The 7,639-nt window shown below is 33.3% G+C and overlaps 1 long non-coding RNA gene across 1 annotated transcript; it reads right to left on the bottom strand.

The window, feature by feature from the left end:
* Nucleotides 1-1,521: 1,521 nt before the first annotated feature.
* On the bottom strand, nucleotides 1,522-4,992 carry LOC139123664 (uncharacterized). The gene is made up of 4 exons (XR_011549742.1): nucleotides 4,887-4,992; nucleotides 3,971-4,032; nucleotides 3,273-3,399; nucleotides 1,522-1,979 (listed from the first exon to the last, which is right to left on the bottom strand). It is a non-coding gene; the product is annotated as an uncharacterized lncRNA (long non-coding RNA).
* Nucleotides 4,993-7,639: the final 2,647 nt, after the last annotated feature.

Here is a 7,639-nt window from a genome sequence, read left to right as displayed (position 1 = left end):
GATATGATAAATTGTCTCCCTATGGATTGGCTATTCATGGCTGTATTGACGGGTAGGTTTTCTTCTGTTATCACATACATTGCTTATGCAATATACTGCAACTTTAGACAATGTTTTGAATGATTTTGCACGCAATTACATGCCATATATGATCAAATCAGACCTTACAGAACATTTCATTTTCTGTAAAGATTCCATCGTATGATGACATTTGAAATATACGAATGCACCAACAGGGGAATGTACTTAATACCTTTACAATGACATACCCTTTTTCAGATTTTCGCGCAAAGTGCTTTGGTTGAGAGTCGGTGTGTCTAACCACGACCCAAAGAAAGTGGCAGCGTATTTCATTGAAACAGTGAAGGATTTGGAAGGTGATGTGATATATGTTTTCTAACATGATAATTTCTGCAAAAGCCTCACACCTGAATAATTATAAAATGTTTAACTTCAATAGAAATGACATGAAATATTTTTTCAACATGTCAAAAACCTTGATTAATACATCAACTAGAAATAAATCAAAGTACCAGTGTCTGGTCACTCAATTTGTCTTATTTTAATAGTATGATAATGCGACATATGACGAAGACAATTATGAAACTGGAAAAAAGTAGCTTCATCATGGAGCTTTTCATAATTGGACAGATTGTTCCTTGACGGATACCAATCTCTCTACATTTGTTCTATGCAGGTTGTCCAAGGATAATACGTGCTGATCATGGAACAGAAACTGGGAAAATTATGGCAATGCAAGATATTTTAAGAGCTAATGGTGATGATGATTTTTTCTAACAATAGTTACTGGTATGGTTCATCAACGTCTAATCAGGTAGGGAACTCACTATGTCTTTCTCTCTGTCTCTCTGTCTCTCTGTCTCTCTGTCTGTCTGTCCTCTCTCCCGTCTTTCTATTTGATGTTTGCCATGAATTCCAATGTAACTGTGTAAAATATTGTATACTTTAGTATTTGCCTTATTGGATGGCTTGCTTTTGTTCATTGTTCAGTTTCTACTTTTTTCTTTTCAAATTAACGTTGTTAATTGAATTCATACACAACCAAAGTTTGACAGCCATGTAACACTATTGCAGCATTACAGGTACATACATGCTGCACATCACTGTAACTGTAAAGTAACCGCGCTAATGTACCACAACAGCTGTGTCTGGTATGTAACTGTGATGTAGCAGCTGTGTAACAGCAATGCTGGCACATAGATGTAACAGCCCAGTAGCAGCAGTCATGTCACAGCCAAGGTGTTACATGGATGCAACAGGACTGTTGGTGCATTCATGCTACATCCCTGTGCCAGCATTTGTGTAACACACACCTTTGCTAGGCATATACCATGGGATACTAAAAGCCCTTTGAAAAGTGATTGTGCTAGCAATATTTCTGAATGTAAACTCCTCATTGAAATAATTGATTCGATTTTCAAAATAGAGTAGTCTTATTTTTATAAATCCTGGTAAATATTGTGATGCTGAACAAGAAATACAACAAAATCTACAAACACATTATCATTGCAACAATTATCATCCTTTATTGCACGAATCATTCTCATTACACTAGCTACAGGTAAGTGTTGCATACATGTATACAGATTAGATTCCCATTTCCGAAATGATTTGATTCAATATCAAGTCGACAATTTCCTTGAATATTTTGTTGTAACACATGGACTAGCCAAGGTAAAATTTATTCAATCTTAAATACCTGTATTGCTTTCATGGACAAATTTATCGTTTTGAATTGTACGACATGTTGTATATTCACAACAATGAATAAATGAAACTAATCTGTCAATGTTGTGTGCAGGAAATATATCAATGGTTTCTGTGAGGCTGAAAATTTTACAATTAAAGCGGTCGTATCTAGCTGGTTGGCATGGTTTGACTACATTGACACAGCAGACATCCAGTTTATCCCCAGAAGCAGTGATGATACTGGCACACGTCACTAGCTGTCCATACGACTGTAAGAAACCATTAAGAATAATTTGATTAAACATCTGACTTTTTATAAATATCAAAAGTAATTATTCACACAACTTTCATAGAAATTCAAAAGAAAATTGCACAAGATTATAGAATGATGCATTTAAGGATAAGGATATTTTATTCTCAATAGAACAGAGAAGGAAAAGAAAAATACAGACACGTCAAGGATTAGTAAATTGGGTGACTAGAAAATAGTATCATACTAATCGAGTCCAGCCCCCTACCATTCACAATCGCTGAATCTATCATTTTGCCATACATGTAGGGCGCCATGTTGAACATTGTGACCTATCCTCGATATTTGAAATAAATTTACAAAACATTGTGGTAGAAAATATACATGAGACACAAGAAACCTGTCAGATGAACGCTCTCCTATATTAGTGGTATATTTAGGGGTGAGAAGATTTCCCTTGTCTTTCGACCGAGTGGCATTTCTAAAAATCTTGCCCAGGCGTTTGCTTTGAACAGTTTCAATAAATTTTAAAGTGTATGGTGGATGATATGAATGATTAATATTATTGGTTGTGTCAATAGCAATCTTACTTGAGTATCTCTCTTGTTATAAAAAAACAAAAATATCAAAAAATAGCGCAAGTGATGCTGTGCTCCCTTTTACAGAAGTAGTATTAATTTTTTTCTTAAATTTAATCAGTCCATCATCTAAAGATTAGCCAAAATACAGTTTAAGGCACGTCAAATGAGTACTTAAGAGTAAACTGCTTTGCTCAAGGGCACAACTGGCACGACACCGGGCTGGAATTCGAACTCATCATCCTCTGACAGTGAATCTGTTACTCTGGAACTGCAAGGTCTTCAACCAGGTCTCAAACTCATTGATTGGGGTACCTCATTCTGTAATTAGGCTGACACCCATTGGATGATGGATTGATTAAAATTTAACAAAAGAAATTGACAATATTTGTACACACATGACATCACATTCCTACAGAATGATTACGAAGAAAATTCCACTGCAAGTGCAAATCAATCTTATACCCCAGCAATATGAAATGCTCCATTTTGGTTTTTACAACCTAATTGGCCTAATTATAAGACTGACAGGTTCATTTTTAATGACAGCATATCTAAGCATTATGTCATCACAATACCGAAAATCAGTTTCACACATGCAGAGGTTGGGGATTTTTTACTTTTTGCAACCATATAACCTTCCAGTTGCCATATTTATGTATGGCAAATGGAGGCAAAAATTGAACTTGGAGTTCATGATAGTTTTCTCTACCACTTATTGTATAACAACATACTTTCCCAGATGAACTTGTGTAACTCATGAAGGACCCACAGTTCACTATGCCATTCTCTGCTTGAACTGCTTTATACTCAGTGATGTCTTCATTTGCTGATCTCTTAATATTACTATCTGAGAGAAATCTAAAATCGAGGACAAAAACAAATCTGTCAGTACTAAATATGCACACAGAAGAGTGAAAATTATATGACTCTTTAGACTGCTAATATAAGTAGAGTGAAACATATGCGAACAGAACTGCCAAAATAAATATATAGCTATGTGATAATGGGAGACTTGAAAAATATTGACGATATAGACGGGCGTGACTTGAAAACCTTTTGAGGGCATACAAGGTGGATTCTGAAAAAAAAAATTCATCCTAATTCACCAAGCCCCTCTCTCCCTAGCCATTTTTTTGAATGCAGCCTAAACAGAGACTACAATGTCAAAACTATTATGATGTCAATTTATCTGGCACGGACAGTCATTCATGTCTTATGTATAATGTCTGGAGCTGCATGTATCCACAATTTTTCATATTCAATATTAATGTAGGTAACAATATCATTTATGCTCTAAAGTGGTATTCTCAATATCATTACATATTACAAGCTAAATTGTATTGTAAGTATTATTAGATTGTACTGTTTCCAAGTCTCTTTTATTGTCAGTACTTAAGAATTTATGATGACAGCAAAATTGAGGAGTTACCTGCTCAAATTATCCTTGATTGTATTATCTCCTTCATTCACCATTTTGATGTAACCCTTGAGCTGCGAAATAAATAGCACTCAATGTTTAAATTTGATACATCATATCTTATCGAATTGTTTTTATGAGCTGACATTGTCATGATTTTAGGTGAGTTAATATGAATACAGGTATTGATACATTTTATATAATAATGACTTTTGTGAAACAATTTTAAAAAGGACAATACTTTAGAGTGATATCAAATTTATCATGTTTTCAAGATCAACATTAGTCATATTTTAACATTTTAACAATTGCCTATGACAATGTCACTTTAACACAAATATCGTCAACAATATACACTTAACATATATGAAAATCAACTGCTTATATGCTTATATTTCCTGTCTTAAAGTTTAACATTAGGACTATCTAAACTATGAACTTTTTAATTTAATATTTGCACATACTTTTCTTGAACACAAAACAATTATGTTCAAAAAGACATGTCTAATAATGATTTATAATTTTTTGATAGCATTGTTGTTTTCTATTACTGTCTATTAACCCTTTGAGTGCTGTAATTTTTCAAACCAAAATTTCAGCACAACATTTAGCAATTTTTATAAATTTTTCTTCATTTTTTTATAATTTTGGATCAAATGGACATCACATGTCATTGGCTAGTTTTTCACCAAAGTTTTTGCAAAAATGTGAAAAATTTGACTGGGGCACATTTTATAAAGGTGACAAAAACTGACCTTGGCGCTCAAAGGGTTAATTACAATGTCAATTTTGCCAAAAGCACATACGGATACACACATAAAATTTAGGTTGCCTAAAAATTGGTCACACCAGTTAGACAGGATTTTTTCTAGCCTGTGATGAATGAGATTCGTTTAAATAGATGTATAATTATGTATACTCAAGAGACCTTTCTCAACGCTCCTCTTCTTTGTTTTCTGTCGTCTTTATTACCATACAAAAATCTTTGAACCTCTGGTCTGTTGTTCAGTCTTTGTACAGCATCGCCACAACATCTATGATTTTGCATTTAATAATAAAAGGTGACATGAGTTTTGTAGAGTCAAACATATATATAGAAAAAATGGGCGACACGCTGACAATTAATATTTATTTATGGGCAAGGGCGAGAGAAAAGCCAAAAATTATCAGGAGTGGCTTGCCAAGCCCGTTAATGTTGGTTTTCCTCTTGCCCATGCCCATAAATAAACATTAATGGTCAGCACGAAGTCTGTTATTTCCAATATATCATCATCAAACCTCAAAAAACATCAAAATTTATGAAAATTCCCCACAGACCCCTAGAACTTGTCAGTGAGTAGTGTGTGTGTGTAAAAGTTTTGCAAATCCTGATATTTTTTATAAAAAAGTGTCTAAACTTCGCCCACAAGTACATTTTAGCTGAAAAGTTATGATGTCTATGATATTATTCATATTCACGGGCAAATAAACAATCTCTTATTGTGTATTTGAGGTAGGTCACATGGTTCGGCTCAACCGATTCAAATGCAATGGACAGGCATGGCAATATAATGATATACGACTTAATCGATGACATGCATGACATATATTTCTAAAATCTATTTCCTTGTGATATTCATGGTCATTTTTTTTGTTAAATATGATTTGTTATTTTTTTATTAATTTGATGAATCATTTGGGACTCAATGTAGTTACAACATAAAAAGAAACAAAATAGAAAAATAGTGACAATGTCACTGGTCGCTCCCATATAGTTATCAAAACAAGCTAAAATCAAGCTAAAAGATTTTTTTATCACAATAGAAACCATTCCCCCAATAAAATAAAATTTTGCAAATTTCACCAGAATTTGATCAAATCTTACTGACGTCACCGTAAAAACCTCTACACTAAGTTTCAACTCATCAGACGTGTGGTTTCAAAGAAAAAAAACATTTTGATCAAAAATGAAAAAAATAGCCCAAAAATGCAAATATGCAAATTTCACCACGATTTGTCCAGATTTGGGAAAGGTCACTCCTATGCACTTCCATACCAAGTTTCAAATCAATCAGACTTGTGGTTTCAGAGAAGAAGATTTTTTGACCAAAACGGGAGAAAATTACAAAAAAATTCATGAAAAATAGCAAGTCCAAGATACTGACCCAAGATGTGCACAATCATTTCAGGTCACCAAAAGTACTTACATGCTAATTTGGGACTCAATGTAGTTACAACATAAAAAGGAAACAAAATAGAAAAATAGTGACAATGTCACTGGTCGCTCCCATATAGTTATCAAAACAAGCTAAAATCAAGCTAAAAGATTTTTTTATCACAAATAGAACCATTCCCCCAATAAAATAAAATTTTGCAAATTTCACCAGAATTTGATCAAATCTTACTGACGTCACCCGTAAAAACCTCTACACTAAGTTTCAACTCAATCAGACGTGTGGTTTCAAAGAAAAAAAAATTTTGATCAAAATGAAAAAAATAGCCCAAAAATGCAAATATGCAAATTTCACCACGATTTGCCCAGATTTGGGAAAGGTCACTCCTATGCACTTCCATACCAAGTTTCAAATCAATCAGACTTGTGGTTTCAGAGAAGAAGATTTTTTGACCAAAAAGGGAGAAAATTACAAAAAATTCATGAAAAATAGCAAGTCCAAGATACTGACCCAAGATGTGCACAATCATTTCAGGTCAGCCCAAAGTACTTACATGCTAATTTTTCATCTAATCTGCTCAGTGGCTATTGAGATTTTCAATAAAATGTAAACTTGTAAACATATATACATATGGCTATGGGAGCTAACAAGCGACCAATGGTCGACAGAGCTCTGCTGTGTTATGTAGAGAGCAACTTTTTGTGACATATGTATTGATGAAGAAGGTTGAGATCTTTGATAGCTCATTTCAGGATGGCCTGACCTAAAATGGCAAAATTAGCTGCAAAAATACAAAATTGATGATTTCATCATAATTATGTATAAAATGTATACCAAATATCAAAGCTATCACATGAGTACTTTTGAGAAACAAATATTTTGACCAAAAACGGCAAAAACTGACCCAAAAATACAAAAATTGAAGATTTCATCAAATTTCACTATATCACACTAAGAGAACCCCCAGGAACCTGTATACCAATTATCAAAGGCATCAGACAAGTAGTTTTTGAGAAACACATTTTTTGACCAAAAATGGCAAAAATTGCACCAAAAATACAATATTGCAGATTTCATCATATATTCTGTATATCATATTTAGTTTATCTGTAGGAACCTGTATACCAAATATCAAAGCTGTCAGACGAGCGGTTTTGATGAAATAAATTTTTGACCAAAAATGACAAAAAAATTCCTTAAAAATACAGATTTCTTATTTCATCACAATTTGAAAAATCCAAGTTGGGTTATTCCTAGGGACCTGTATACCAAATATCAAAGCTGTCAGACAAGCGGTTTTGATGAAATAAATTTTTGACCAAAAATGACAAAAAAACTCCTAAAAATACAGATTTGCTAATTTCATCACAATTTGAACAAATCCAAGTTGGGTTATCCCTAGGGACCTGTATACCAAATATCAAAGCTGTCAGACAAGTGGTTTTGATGAAATAAATTTTTGACCAAAAATGACAAAAAAAATCCTTAAAAATACAGATTTGCATATTTCATCACAATTTGAAAAATC

This window comes from Ptychodera flava, assembly GCF_041260155.1.
Source record: "Ptychodera flava strain L36383 chromosome 23 unlocalized genomic scaffold, AS_Pfla_20210202 Scaffold_23__1_contigs__length_28996876_pilon, whole genome shotgun sequence".
Lineage (NCBI taxonomy): Eukaryota > Metazoa > Hemichordata > Enteropneusta > Ptychoderidae > Ptychodera > Ptychodera flava.
The sequence above is the reverse complement of the archived record's forward strand: the minus strand, read 5'-3'. Positions and strand labels throughout refer to the sequence as shown.